Raw genomic sequence first — 15,321 nt, 5'->3', positions numbered from 1 at the left:
TCAGGGAGAAGCTATCAATATGCGGGAGACTCCGGAACTTCCGGGAGACTTGGGATGTCTGGCTTCATATCAAAAATATTTCCAGATAGCACTCCTGCTGTGTTCTTTATCAAATAAAACTGGTCGCTGGGCGCCGCATGCACTTCGCCATCTTTACATTCACTTCACTTTTGCTATTTAACCAGAGCGAATGAGAGGAGTGCGAGTGTGTGTGGTTTTTGTCAACGCGCCTTTGGAGAGAAGTGAAAGTGACAGCTCGGCTAGTATCGATACTTAGGGAAATTAGTATTGGTACCGTTCAGATATTTCAGTATCAATATTTATCGAAATATCGATATTTTTGACAACACTAGAAGAGGCACCGACCACACAGAGAAATGCCAGTTTCTGAGTTTATAGTTATTAACATGACCTGCTTCTGTATTATTTTAACTTTAATAAAGCAATTTTACTGCATTTAAGATGTTACGCCGGGATGTTTCCGCCTCCGCTTATTCCACAACGGTACATGCTTCTGAATGTACTTTTTTTTTAATCATTCCCTAATACTTTGGGATCTACATAAAATAAACTGTGAAAGTTTTGAGTGCATCTGGACTGATCTGTGTTATTCTTCCTCCATCAGGCGTGAACTGCTGCTCTCACGCGATATTGTTACAGTTTAATGTGATTTCATGTTACGTTAATTGAGATCAAACGACTATTCATCAACGAACATTTTTCTCATCAATTTTGTATTTTCGACGATGTCGATAATGTCGACTAAACGTTTCAGCCCTAATGTAAATGATAATATGCTTTTAAACTCACCTGCTTTATTTGCTTGAATAAATCCGGGTGTCTGTCTTTATTAAGTTTGATGTGTTCCCTCATATCGTCAGAAAATTGCAAAAGCAGCATTTACAAACTGCTGATCTGTGATGTTTCCCTTTTCATCAGCCTAAAATTACCTGGCTTTTTCCACTTTTCATTTCGACATGATTCAGTTGAGGCTCTGCAGCAGATTTGCTTGTCGTCATCTTTTGCTTGTTGTGAGCGTTCGAAAGTTCCTGCCTCTGCATGGGTACCGGGTAGACCTGGTACTCGGTACCCCGGTACCTTCAGAAATTCTGGTATCGTAAATAATTTTTTGTTTGAGTACCGACTTGGTACCGGGGTATTTTTGACAACACTACTGCAGATATTGTTGAATTTTGAATGACAAATTTCTTCTCTTATGTTTCTCATTTGCAAGTCTCTTTGGATAAAAGAGTCTTCTAAATTACTAAATGTAAATATAGATTTTGGACCGATCAGTGTTTACAGTGAGCAGGCAGGGCTACCCAGCTTGACGCCATAGAAATATAAACCAAGCAATCGACAAGATGTCCTGTAGCTAGTCACAGTTGCAGCTAGTTAGGAGAAAAAACTATTATTTACGTGGAAGAAATACCTTATATCATATGACATGGTGTGACAGAAGCATCAACCCATCAAACTAAACATGAAGCACACAACTAGACCACAGTGTTCAGAGAGACCTTACAGAGTATACTGTAAGATAACATTTGTGCTTGGACACATACTTCCACATGGCACTTATCTGAGAGCAACAAATTGGAACTGTTCAGATATGATGTTGCCTGTGCTGTGAGTAGACTAGGTTCAGCTTGAATTAAGATACCTCTAGAACAGCTGGAAAATGTTTAAAGAGAAACCTTGATCTGTCAGAGTCTATAGACTGGTTTCTGGACTTGTTTCCATGGAAACAACTATTGGCTGGCTGTCAGATATTTCAATTACTGTATGCTTTTTATTGCTACAACAAAGAATGTATGAAAAGTACACTGAGCGGAAAGGATGATATTACATTCACATGTGGTAAGATGACTAAGGCAAGGTGGTCTAGAACAGCGTTTCCCAACCACTGTGCCGTGGCACACTAGTGTCATGAAAGATTGTCAGGTGTGCTGTGGAAAATTATCAAATTCCACAAAATAAATAAATGCATGAAAAAAAAAAATTATAATTTCAGGGATCCAAACTCCTCACCTTTCTGAGAAATTTGCAGTTTTGAAACCATGATCACTTTTGTGATTGTGAAGAGCAATGATTAATGTGCAAAAGTGACTGATATTTATACGCGTTAAGAGCCTTTCCCATGACTCATGTCAGCGCTGCAGAATATATTGAAGTCTATGAAGTGACTTTACACCAAAGTGTTTTTCACACACATGTTTTTGCTTCACCAATAATGTCTTTGAGAGTACAAGAAAGAAATATTTAAAATCTGTCCAAATATTTGAAGAAACATTGAATGTCTCATAATTTCTTTTAATTAAATATTACCTTATCATTTACGAATATCAGAGACCCCAGTTATTGAATTAATTTAAATTCACCAAGATAAAATCATTTTATTATTTTCTGCTATCAAAGCAACTGCAAGCTTTTTTGTCTCTCTTGCAAATACATATTTTCAATGTTTATTGTGCACACTCCTGCATTTTTAAATGACAAACTCATAAAATCGCCCCTCTGTGATGCTTTCTGTAAATCTTGTCATGTAGAGGGCAATGCGGCGTGTGACGCTGGCGTTGAACGGAGCGTTGATGCCTCAACTCAACTCATGTGAAATGCGCTTTACAATGACGAAAGAACATTATTGAAAATCTAAATTATTATTATTTGTCTGTTATTGTGGTCTTTTCTGATAAAAGCCATGCTCAGCAGTTTAAATAGGCTACTGTAGGAAAATGATACCGTAGATCTGCTTTGTGTTTATAATTCTGACACGGAAGTCAGTAGTTTTGTAGCAATGCAAGTTTTAATAAAGGAGAAGGACGTTATTGAAACTCACTATTATTAGACTATTTTTGTTGTCTTTTTGGATGAAAAATAATGCTCAGAATGAAGGAAGACTATTGATCTGCTTTGTTCTTTAAATGCTTAAACACTATAAAATCTCTTGGTAGATTTCGGTCATGAACAACTCAAAATGATAAACTGACGCTCATTTGCCACCACCTAGTGACATTTCCAGAAGGGGTCACTGAACTAATCTGTTAATAAAATTAAATAAATTTGTGAAACAGAAGCAAGCCTCACCAAAATGCTTTTTATTTTGTAGCTAATTCTGCACAATTGTAAACTTGAATACACTTGAATCAATAAAATAGCTGGAAATGGTTCTTTTACCTTGTTCTTTTAAAAAAAACATATCACCAGAAAAAGATTTGTGGATCTGTGATTGTCTTAGCTTTTTCGCCCCTCATGAGTTTGCATCCCTGTAATTTTTTGTGGCATTGCAAGAACAAATCTACAAATTAGCAAAGCAAATGTTGTTTTTATCATTATCCATTTAGCACTCTTGTTACCTGTGACCTCACACAGTCTAACCTACCTAAGTGACTTTTTTTGCATAGCCGAGTTTCAAACATAACAAGTAAACACTCTACTAAAGCCAGGAAACCAAGGGGACCAGAGCAGATCAGGCGGACAGTCAAGGAGACCAGAGCAGATCAGGAGGACGGCCAGGAAACCAAGGAGACCAGAGCAGATCCGGGATACGGCCAGTATACCAAGGAGACCAGAGCAGATCCGGTGGGCAGCCAGGAGACCAAGGAGACCAGAGCAGACCAGGCGGACGGCCAGGAGACCAAGGAAACCAGAGCAGATCAGGCGGGCAAAAAACCAAGGGGACCAGAGCAGGTCAGGTGGACGGCCAAGGAGACCAGAGCAGATCAGGAGGATGGCCAGGAAAGCAAGGAGACCAGAGCAGATCAGGTGGACGGCCAAGGGCCGAGGCAGGGTCAGGAGGCCAGGGAGGCGGCCACAGGGCTGAGGCAGGGTCTGGAGGCCTGGGAGGCAGCCGCAGGGCCAAGGCAGGGTCAGGAGGCCTGGCAGGCGGCCTCAGGGCCGAGGCAGGGGTGGGAGTTGGCTTGTTGGCCGTGGCAGGCATGGGCACTTTATGAGGTTTCTCTGAAGCAAACATCTCTAAAATTGAATCCACATATTCTTCCAACATGTAGTCACCAGTCACCTGGTCAGTCTTTCTGTAACAAGGCAGGTGAGGAATGAGGATCTAAACGCAGCTTTATTAACATAAAAATAAACAAGCTAACTCAGAATACAAAGAAAACCAAATCACAGGGAATCAAGCACAGAGCATAAACAATACATGAAAGACTGACAAACAAGGGAAACAAGAAACACCTGGGGAAACAATCAGGGAGAACCAATCATGAAATAAAACTACAAAAGGAAAAAAACAACAGGAAACAGGAAAGTGGGAACTAAACAAGAATTTCAACATAAAAGCACAAAAATAGGAATACATGACAGTTACAGAGTATCTGCCAACTTGTATACTGCATCATCGTAGCATGATGTAAAGTCTCAGTCACCAAAAAATTTTTTTAAAATGTTTTTATTTACCAATCATTACATCTTTGGCCATACAATGAAAGTGAATGGTGACTGAGGCTGCCAGTCCCTAACAAACTGCCTAATATCCCCTTGTGTTCCATGGAAAAAAGAACCAGAACTAGAGTGCAACAATGTTGGTATATAAATTATGTGCACATAAAACAGCAGCAGAGGGGTAATCAGAAGATAACTGTATTCACAGTAAAGGATTATGTAAGGCTGTAAGCAACACACAGTCCCCACAGAGTATGAATGATAATTAGATACAAGAAACTGAAGAGAGAAGAGTTTGCAGAAATAAGGTGAGAGGTGGGTAAAAATGTCTTTATGAAGTTGCTGGCCATGCATACTTGAAAATATTGATGTACTTGTGGGTGAGCATCCATAAGATTGACTAAACAGGTTTAGTAACTGAGCTGACCCTAAAACAAGTGCTATATCTGACTACATCATTATATAGTGAGCATGGAGCTCTGTGTACAATATGTACTATTCAGATAATGTTCACTGTTGTCGATAGCCAGATTTGCTGTTGACATTGTGTAGTTTTTGTGATTAAAGGAATAGGTTCACCCAAAAAGTATGTCATAATTTATTTACCCTCATGTCATTCCAAACCTGTAAGACGTCCTGTAAGACTTTCTTTCTTAAGCAGAACACAAAAGGAGATTTTAATGAAGATTAATGAAAGCATTTATACTTACCCAATTGGCAAACTGTTTTTTCTTGTTCCAAGCACGTTTAAGGTTAATTAAAGATATATTCTCTGAAAACAAGTCTTATAATTTCACACAGTTTTGCCTTTCAAGTAAATTATTTTTGTTTTAAGGACGTTTAGATATTTTATTGGAAAACATATTCAAGTGGATGAATATTTAGGTTGGGGTTCTGCCCTACCTGCCCATATAGACGAGCCGTGCCTGACAGCTAGCATTCCAATTTCCTATTCCCAGTTCTGTCCTCTGCAAGATAGACACTATGACTCTCTGATTCAATTTTTGTACATTTTACATTTTTATGCATTTGGCAGATGCTTTTATCCAAAGCGACTTACAGTACACTTATTACAGGGACAATCCCCCTGGAGCAACCTGGAGTTAAGTGCCTTGCTCAAGGACACAATGGTGGTGGCCGTGGGGATCGAACCAGTGGCCTTCTGCTTACAAAAGAAAGAGGTACGGTAGAGGGGTGCTAATTTGCTCTTATTGCAAAAGAGTTAAATTAATCATGATCCACAAACCTCAAGTTTGCATAATAATGGCAGCCATGGACATCAGCTCTATGAATATTCATATTTAAAATAGCTGAATAGGGAATTGTAATACAAATGAGGACCCAATAATTTCACATAAGGATGATCTATCTCTTATGAAGTGTGAAAAATTGCCTTGCTGAGACAAAGGTTTAACTGCAACATAGACATTTAAGAAAGGTACACAACCTAATGTAATGAAAAACAAAATTAAGCAAGAGATGGAAAGGGCAGCTCATCCCTGACACAAAAAAGATATCAGATGGAGAAATGTGGTGCTCACAACATCAAGGTGACAGTGAGAGGGGAAAAAAGCGAGAATGGTGGAAGGGTATTGAGGATAAAAAACTGAGAGGTGAGAGGGAGAAAGAAGAAAATGAGGCCTCTTTCTTTATACCTGCCAGCAGTGCGTGACCGGCCTCTCAAGGAAGCTCTAATCCACAGGCAGCTGCAAATCAATCACAGCGGGTATATCTTTCAAATGAAGCCCTGCTGAGATTACCTAACTCCACATGACTCTCTAAATCTCAGACCACTCTGCATTGTGAATAGCCCCAACTGCTAAAATCAGTTTATGGAACAAAAATCAGTTTGGGATATGTGCTATTCTATTTGAATAGGGGATGGATAGTTAAAACCCCTGTGACCACTTAAGGCAGTGCTTTATCCTGCTTTTAACTCTTGGTGTCCCCTAGAAGGTGGTGTCGTTTTACTTTTAACTTAATTTTATGAACTTATTAAATCATTATTAATTTTATCTTGACAACCAATATACCAATCAAAAGCTTTCATACTCAAGATTGGATAGCTGAAACCATTCAGATCTCAAATCATACCAATAGTATTATTCCAAATTTGTGGAAGCAATGTTCAAATAACAGATGTTTGAATAAAGGAAAGCCAAACTCATGTGACGCCATGCAAGGTTTGGTCGTGTGAATGGCAAGCTCTGCGCACTTTTGAATGCTAGTTTTTATACTTTGAAATCGTGAGAATCGATACACCTTGATCTATAACTGTTCTAGGATGTCAATATGTCAAAGAATACATTTACATTTATGCATTTGGCAGACGCTTTTATCCAAAGCGATTTACAGTGCACTTATTACAGGGACAATCCCCCTGGAGCAACCTGGAGTTAAGTGCCTTGCTCAAGAACACAATGGTGGTGGCTGTGGGGATCGAACCAGCGTCCTTCTAATTACCAGATTACCAGTTATGTGCTTAGACCACTACACCACCACCACTCCAAAATCCTCTGGCTCAAGCTGATGGCCCTCCGGAGGCCTCGAGCCAGGGAGTCGATTTGGCCGGAGAGGTGAAAGAGATTCTGCGAGAATTGCTGAATGTATATGACAAAGGTTGTTGCTGACTTGGAGGATGTTGCTGCAATACGTTGATCGATCATAGCCATGGAGACAAAATTCACTGAGTTGGTTACAAGAGTGGGGGATATCAAGAAATGGATCGATTATCTGGAGTCATCAGAGAGGGAATTAGATGCTAATCCGCTAGCGACGAAGGCGGATTTGCAGTGCTCCTGCGATAAGCTGGAGGATATGGAGAATCGTAACAGGCTGAATAACATCCAAATTGTTGGAATTCCTGAGGGCGCAGAGGGTCAGAATATGGTGGAATTCCTGGACAGGCTCTTTACGAATCTGCTTGACATAACAGGCCATAAGCTGGAAATCGAGCGAGCCCACATGGTCCCGGTCCGCTAAGGGAGACAGGCTCCGATCAATTCTGGCCAAATTTTGGAGTATTTATTGGATATTGGAGATCATCCAATGAAGATCTCATGTTACACGAGGTGAGGAGTAAAGGAAGGCTTTCTTAGAAGAACCACAGCATTTTTTGTTCCCAGAATTTGCAAACTCTACAGGAGAGAAACTTGATCGATTCAAGGAATACAAGAAATCCTTACATCAATGGAAGGTCACTTTTGCACTGACATTACGGCCAAATTGAGAATAGTTCCTAAGGATGGCCGGAAAGTATTTACATGTCCCAAGCAAGCAATGTCCTTCATTAAGTCAATGACTAAGTTATTTTGTGGGTCTCATGTTGCAGCCAAGTGAGCGTGACTCACTGAACATCCACTTGTCTGTCCGAGGAAGCTGAGCGCCTTTTTTGTTTCTTTTTGTGAAGGTTCCGTCTAGTGGCTGGAGTTTGATTTGTGTAGCAGCACTCCTTGGGAACAGTGTTGTGGATGAATCTGCACATTCTTTGTGCTTAGGCCTCCTATTGGTTGTTTTTTAATATATATATTATAATATAATATATATTATAATTTTTTTCCCTCCCAATTTTGGAATGCCCAATGTCCTCGTGGTGCCCTCGCGCCTCAATCCGGGTGGCAGAGGACAAATCTCAGTTTCCTCCGTGTCTGAGACTGTCAATCCACAATTTTTTTCATGTGGCTTGTTGAGCGTGTTATCGCATAGCGCGTGTGGAGGTTTCATGCTATCCTCTGCGGCATCCACGCACAACTCACCACGCGTCCCACCAAGAGCAAACCACATTATGGTGACCATGAGGAGGTTACCCCATGTGACTCTACCCTCCCTAGCAACTGGGCCAATTTGATTGCTTTTGAGACCTGGCTGGAGTCACTCAGCACGTCCTGGATTCGAACTTGCGACTCCAGGAATGGTAGTCAGCGTCTTTACTCATTGAGCTACCCAGGCTCAAGAATGGGATTATCTTTTTCAGATTTTGGACATATATGTGTTCGGGAATACTTTTATTGGATGGATTAAGTTACTTTAAAGACACCTGGTAGCGGCGGTACAAACAAATTGATTAATTTCAGATTATCTTTCTCTAGACAGGGTCACCCGGCAGGGTTGCCCTCTTTCCCCATTATGTTCTTTCTTGCCCTGGAACCATTAGCAGATGCGATAAGAAAGGAAGATGATTTTCCAGGGGTGGTGGTGGGAGGTATGGCACATTAGCTTTTGCTTTATGCAGATATGTTTTATTATTCGTCTCCGACCCCACTAGATCTATGCCTTGCCTCCAAAGAATTATTAATTATTTTTCATGAGTCAACTGGTCTAAATTCAAAGCTTTGGCTCTGATAGCGTACTGCCCAGTAACAGCTTTTCAGCCGGGCACTTCCAGTGGCCCAAACAGGGCATTAAGTATTTTGGCATTTATTTCCCAGAAAATTTGTGTGAGTTCATTTTGACCCCTTAGTAGAAGATTTCGAGCGATGTGGGCAGGTGGGCTTTATTACAATTATCTATGATTGGGAAGGTTAATGTTATTAAAATGAATTGTATTCCAAAATTCAATAACCTGCTACAATCTCTCTCTGTAGATGTGTCACGAACACCGGTGAAGGCGCCTCCTCCTTCAGTCATCGGAGATCGGATTCACCGGAGTATTGACCCTTAGGACTACATTTCCCTTTAACCCGCATACCTAGGTCTGATTACTCCACAGCTGTCCCTTGTTTTCACTGCCCTACTTAATTGTGACTGTGTATTCCCTCATTGCGAAGTCTTGTTTGCCCCGGCGACATTTCCAAGCAAGTTATTCTCAGTATTCATACCCTAGTTATCCTGTGTGCCAACCTAGCCTGTTCTTAGACCTTGTCTGCTTGCTACCTGCCTTGTTACCTCTTGCCTGTCTCGTACCTCGATTGTTTGCTGCCTGCCCAGACCCCTGCCTGTTCAAGTTACGCTATTGCCTGCCTGTTATATTCCCTGTCTGCCTGTCCACTACCTTGCCTGTATGACTTTTGCTCTGCCTTTCCAATAAAGAACCGCATATGGATCCCAACCTACCTGTGTCCTCGTTACAAGATGTCACCCACTCTTATTTCAAGCAATTTGATAGCATAGTGAATTCCTTCATTTGGAATGGTAAGAGTCCCAGATTACATTTCAATAAGTTACTGTAAAGGGATTAATGGAAAGGAGGAGGCGAGAACAATAAATTAAGTTTAATATAGAACTGAACAAAAATACAAACACACGCACACAGGTGTCGAGCAGTTGCACATAAATCTCTCTCTCTCTGTCACACTGCCATCACCAGTCAGCCCTTTCCCTCTTGGGCTAATCAGCCTGATTAGGGGCCGGGTGTGCGGAATCACGACCCAGCCCCGCCCTCCGCCCTGCCACAGTTACATAGACCGATTGACAAATGTGTGCTAGGCCTACCCAAAATTTTGTTTTACTATTATGCATTCGATCTCTTATTGGTCGCTTCCACCTTAGAGAGCCCCTCCCTGGTTTTGTATTGAACAGGACATTCTTGCCCCTATTGCCATTGCAAAGCCTTTCTATTAAACTAACCGGAGAAGTTAAGTTACACCCAGTTATCTCGCATTTGCATGCGGTATGGACTAAAGTGTCCAGAGTGTTTAATTCAGACATTTATTTAAATGTTGCCACAAGCATATGGCTGAACCCAAAATTATGTATTAATAAGTCCCCTTTCTGCTGGTCAGAGTGGATTGTGAGGGATGATAATACGCTCTTTAACTGATATAAGAGTGAAGTGTTGAGATCCTTTGAAAATATGGTTCAACATTTTAGGATTCCCAGATCTCAGTTCTTTAGGTATTTACAGCTGTGCCACCTGCTCTGCACTATTTTTGGGAGTAGCATACACCCCCCTAAAGCGGCAGACACTCTGGAAGTGGTGATTACTGCTTTTGGAAAAGGTCATGAGGCATAAGCGTATTACTCCCTGTTAATTCAGAGTCTGGGGGACGGATCTTCAACATCTCTTAAAGAGATTATGGGAGAAAAATTTTACTTGATATTGGAGGAGGGAATATGGGCTAGGATTCTAAAAAATGTCTAGTCTACATTTAGAGATGTAAGGGTGCATCTGCAATTTAATCGAGTCTAATGGACCCCCTCTAGATTTTATAGGCTTGGTCTTAAAGATGCCAATCAGAAGATGGGGACATAACCCATGTTTTTTATCCAAGTATTTTGGTTGAGGGTTCAGAGCTTTATGTGCTTTATGTGACTCTGTAACTTATACGATGGGGTGGTCATTAATATTGGGGATAGGCATTTAAAAAGTTGGGTCCTAGCCGGAGTAATTTTTAGAAAATTGGATTTGTTTCATAGGAAGTAGGGTGGATATTTGGCTTTTTTTAAGGGTTCTCGGGGAGGTGCAGTGGAGAGGGATTTCTAGTTTAGATGTGTATGTGCATTCTTGTTGTTTTTTAAAGTATAATTTTTTATATTTAAAAAATGAATTTATTTTTTGGTTTTATTTTTATGTTGTAATTGCTGGTGACCACTTCCGGGTGGGTGGGGGATCTTCGGAGGGATTATTAATAACAAAAAAATACTAAAACAAAGGAAAGCCTTTTTAACCATCAACTGGTATTAAAAAATGCTAAAATGCAATGCACTATATTTGACAATTAAATTCCAGTGTGACAAATTAAATGTAAGTAATTTAACAGGACTGCTAAAAGTTAAGATATTTTTACACAAATTGTTAATTTAAAATGTAAAACAACCATATTATTCCAAGATGTCAACTTGACACATGCAGCACGATGAGGTCATGTGACAACTGACTGACAACCCCCAGTGGCCAAAGCGCAAAGTTTTTTGGGGCATATGGGCATGTGTGAGCTCCATTAACCAGGTGTGATGTCCACAGTGGGGTGCCAAAACTGAGTTGTGAAGTGAGCTGTTTGCAGCGGTACAAGATGTAATACAGTGAAGAGGAATGTATATTTTATTAAATGTATCCTCCAACCCAAACCGAATTTAAGAAATTATAACATTTCCACATCTTAAACTTGTTTTATGTCCATTATACAATTTTGATATATTCTATTATTATTAAGGTATGCTGTGTTGAAGCCTTTTAATCCTTTTCCTTTGCTATGTGTGGGGACTGCCCTTTGTCTTTAATGTTAATCAACGGAGATTTGGAGAATGTCAGGCCTGAGGGGCTAGTTTGCCTTTTCCCCCTGAGCCAATCAAAAGCTTTGATCATATGTATTTCAAGTTGTTGACATGAGCCTTGGAGATGACTGCTCTTGAGTGCAGACCTGCATAGTCAACTTCATTGGTAAGTATTAAAAGCTAATTTTATTCTAATTTGTTGCTGGTAGGATTAGTTAAAGCGCACCACTCATCATTTCAATTAAATGCATGCCATTGCTTTGAGGAGTTGTGTTGTTGATGCATTGATTTATATTAGATTACAAAAACTGCTAAATATTCAGAGTCTGTTCATTTTTATTAGTTTTGTTATGTTGTTCATGCGAGATAATAAGCACAGCGTTTGACGATTTGCCCATTTATGTTTATCTTTCATTGTCACTTGAGCTATTTGACAAGGATATGACAAGGATAGTGGTGTTTTGTGCTGAGATGAAATTATTAGGGATGTGTGTGGCATCATGTTCAGGTTGCGCAAGAAAAAAGACTATCCTAAATTCATAAAACAGTGGTCAAATTTTGCATGCTTTGTTAAATACTTTTATCTTACATGACACAAACACTCTTAATCTGAACTGCATTCTGATGTGCGCTGATGAAATAATTCATGAGGTTTCCACTTAGCTTCTGAAATTGAGTCCCGCGACTCAATAGTTCATAGAGTTCATAGTTCAATAGAATTCATAGATTTGAGTGGTATTAGATTACTGGGCATGCTAAAAATTTATCTTTTTTTTAAACCTTTATGTTATTTCTGCAACAACTTAATGACAACTAGAATGCGATGCATAATGGACTGCAGCAGAACATCAACAAGGATATCAAATAATTGGGGGGGGGCAATTTGGCCATATCTGATTATTGGAGGGGACCTGTCCCCCTCAATGTATATTGTGGTTTCGGCCCTGGTTTTTGGGAACGTGCTAGGGTGAAGGTACTACCAGTCAATCAACCGCTGCGCTATAACGAGTTTTTTAAACTTTGCCGTGAAAGCGCATACATACATGCACAAGTTTACAGAACTTTTAAATTGTCCCGGATTTGAACATAAAGTGCCACATGAGAAGCACATCCCTAAAGATCATTTAATACAGTTACAACACTTAAATAACAAACAATTTTCCTCTGATTGCTGTATAATTGGCTGAAATGATGCATTGCTTTTTTGCACTTTCTTTTTTTAATATGCATTTTTGTGCTTTATTTTCATGCATTGTATGAATGCAGTCATGAAATCAGAGACCCTCTAGGCCTCTACTCAAAATCCAAACACAAAAGAGACACATTAAAACTAGGGATGCACCAATACCACTTTTTCTCTTCTGATCCGATTCTGATATCAGAAGTCTAAGTATCGGCCGATACCAATCCGATCCGATACCAGTGTTGTTTTTTGCATAATCAGTTTATAATATCTTTACATTATTGTTTGGAACTAATTAGGTGTACTCTTTAATATGTAAAGAAACACAAACCTCTAACTACATATTATTTCAATATAAATGTATAGCTTCATTGTTAACTAGTATACTGGATAATGTAGCAGCAAAATTAACAGTAATTCCAGTATATGTCATCAGTAGAAAATAAGTAACTTTTATCTAGACTTTAAAGGATCCAGCCACGAGTGTGTGTGTGTGCGTGTAAACAGAGCAGTGCCATTCACTGACGCGCTGGAGCTGCGCGTGCATTTTTATATATTTACTTATTAAACACAGCCTTTTGTGATTCACAGAACTATCATGAGTCATTTGAATTACTTTAATTGTGTTTTTATGGTTCTTTTATGTAATTTTTTGAGCTTGACAGTAACAAACATGACTAACACACAGTATCTGATTTGGATCGGGCTCGTTGGACCGATACCCAATCCATCTAAACACTTCAGTATCGGAGCCAATAACGGTCCAGATATCGGATCGGTGCATCCCTAATAAAAACAGGTGCTAATGTTGATGGTCCCTGTTAATATGCTTCTTAATGCATTGTTATACCAGGGAATATACAGTGGGAATGTGAGAAACAGAGTAATGTCAAAACTGATGCACTTAAAATATTTTTCTGTCTTTTTTGTAAATTTGACATACAGCATTTGGAATTATCAGTCAATGTTTCCAAAATCGGTAAAATCGTGTTTAGTGATTTTTTTTAGAAATTATGACATTGAGATGCCACTGTTTATATATACTGTTTATAAGCATATATTATAAACAGTATATATCATCACTATACTATATATATATATATATATATATATATATATATTAGGGCTGTCAATCTTACATGGTGTCCCAATTCATTAATCACGATTAATCACATATACAAATATTTGCTGAGAAAGCTCCTCATATAACAATAACTCAATATATAAAGATTATACATATTTATATCAATATATAATTATACATAGTTATCTTTAAATATTTAAAAATGATATATATAAAATAAAAATAAAAATATATATATATATAATTAAAATGCATTACATTCTTGTAGCAGAAGAGTTAATCATTGATAAGACAATACAAAAAGCGGCTTTAGAATACAATGTATTGTTTACTACCATATTATTGATCATAAGTCAATCATTGGCACACAGTTCACATCAATCCATTTCACAAGTGAATCAATCAGTTCGAGATTTATTATGAGGGCTTGTTTAAGGACCCGTCAATTTACACCTGCGTCAGACATGCTTGTGTAGCATCTCGGGTGCGTTGCATTATAAACATAATATGTTTAGGTCACTGTGTCAAGTTAAATATAGTTTAATACTCAATCTTTAAACACATCTTGAGATCCCTTAGTTCGCATTTGCGCTCCTTCAAGTGTTTTGAACGCAAGAATGTAACGTATGTTTGCGTTGTTCTTCCTACTGAAGTGTTTTCTTCACTGTATAAACTGTGCGTTGCTCATACAGCTGAAATTTCACTTACTGCCCTCTGGAGTAAACAGGTGGTACTACAAGCTTGCATTTTTCAGGAATTTTCCTTATTATGGTGCGATTAATTGGCTAAATATTTTTAACGAGTTATTTTTTGGCAAATTAATCGCACTGAATTAACGCGTTAAATCGACAGCCCTAATATATATATATATATATACAGTATATATATATACACATCCATATATATAAACAACATCTCTTGCACCGGCAATTGTAAAATTGTAAAGTTATATAGTACTTCCGAATGACAAAGAAATGAGAGATGAGAACACCACTTTGACAAATCTGGTTCCTGGATCATTAAAGAAATTTACTATTTTGTGGATACAACGTTTTTTAAAACCATTGATATGAAAGATTATTGTATTGTTTTGGTGTTATTATAATGCAGTTTGAATGAGGAGCAAAAATTGTGTCTGCTGAAAATGTTAATGAAGTTTTGGGAGGGCAAAACACCACATTCACATGAAAAGTATAAATGCTCTTTATATTCTGGTTCCTTTCTTTGATCATACACATTGTGGGTAACTATACAGAGATTATGAGGAAATTACTAAAAGTCCCTCAACTGTGAGCAACCATTAAACTAATGGCAGGGCACATACCCTGCTGGGGAAAAGCTTTTTAATTATTTTTTTATTTTTTATTTTTTTAATGATTCCAATCATTTAAGGGGGAAAATCTTAAATTCACTCCTTTGATCTAGCCTACCTATGAATAACAATCTGGTCAGAACACAAAAATTCATATTGATTTCCCAGACTGTGACTGTGTAGCTAAGG

The 15,321-nt window shown here is 38.7% G+C and overlaps 1 protein-coding gene across 1 annotated transcript in view; it reads right to left on the bottom strand.

The window, feature by feature from the left end:
- The window catches only part of LOC127651405 (F-box only protein 41-like), a 109,152-nt gene that overhangs the window by 56,432 nt on the left and 37,399 nt on the right, over positions 1-15,321 (bottom strand). The window lies entirely within an intron of this gene.

Source organism: Xyrauchen texanus, chromosome 11 (assembly GCF_025860055.1).
Source record: "Xyrauchen texanus isolate HMW12.3.18 chromosome 11, RBS_HiC_50CHRs, whole genome shotgun sequence".
NCBI lineage: Eukaryota > Metazoa > Chordata > Actinopteri > Cypriniformes > Catostomidae > Xyrauchen > Xyrauchen texanus.
Note: the sequence above shows the minus strand (reverse complement) of the source record. Positions and strands in the feature narration are given on the sequence as shown.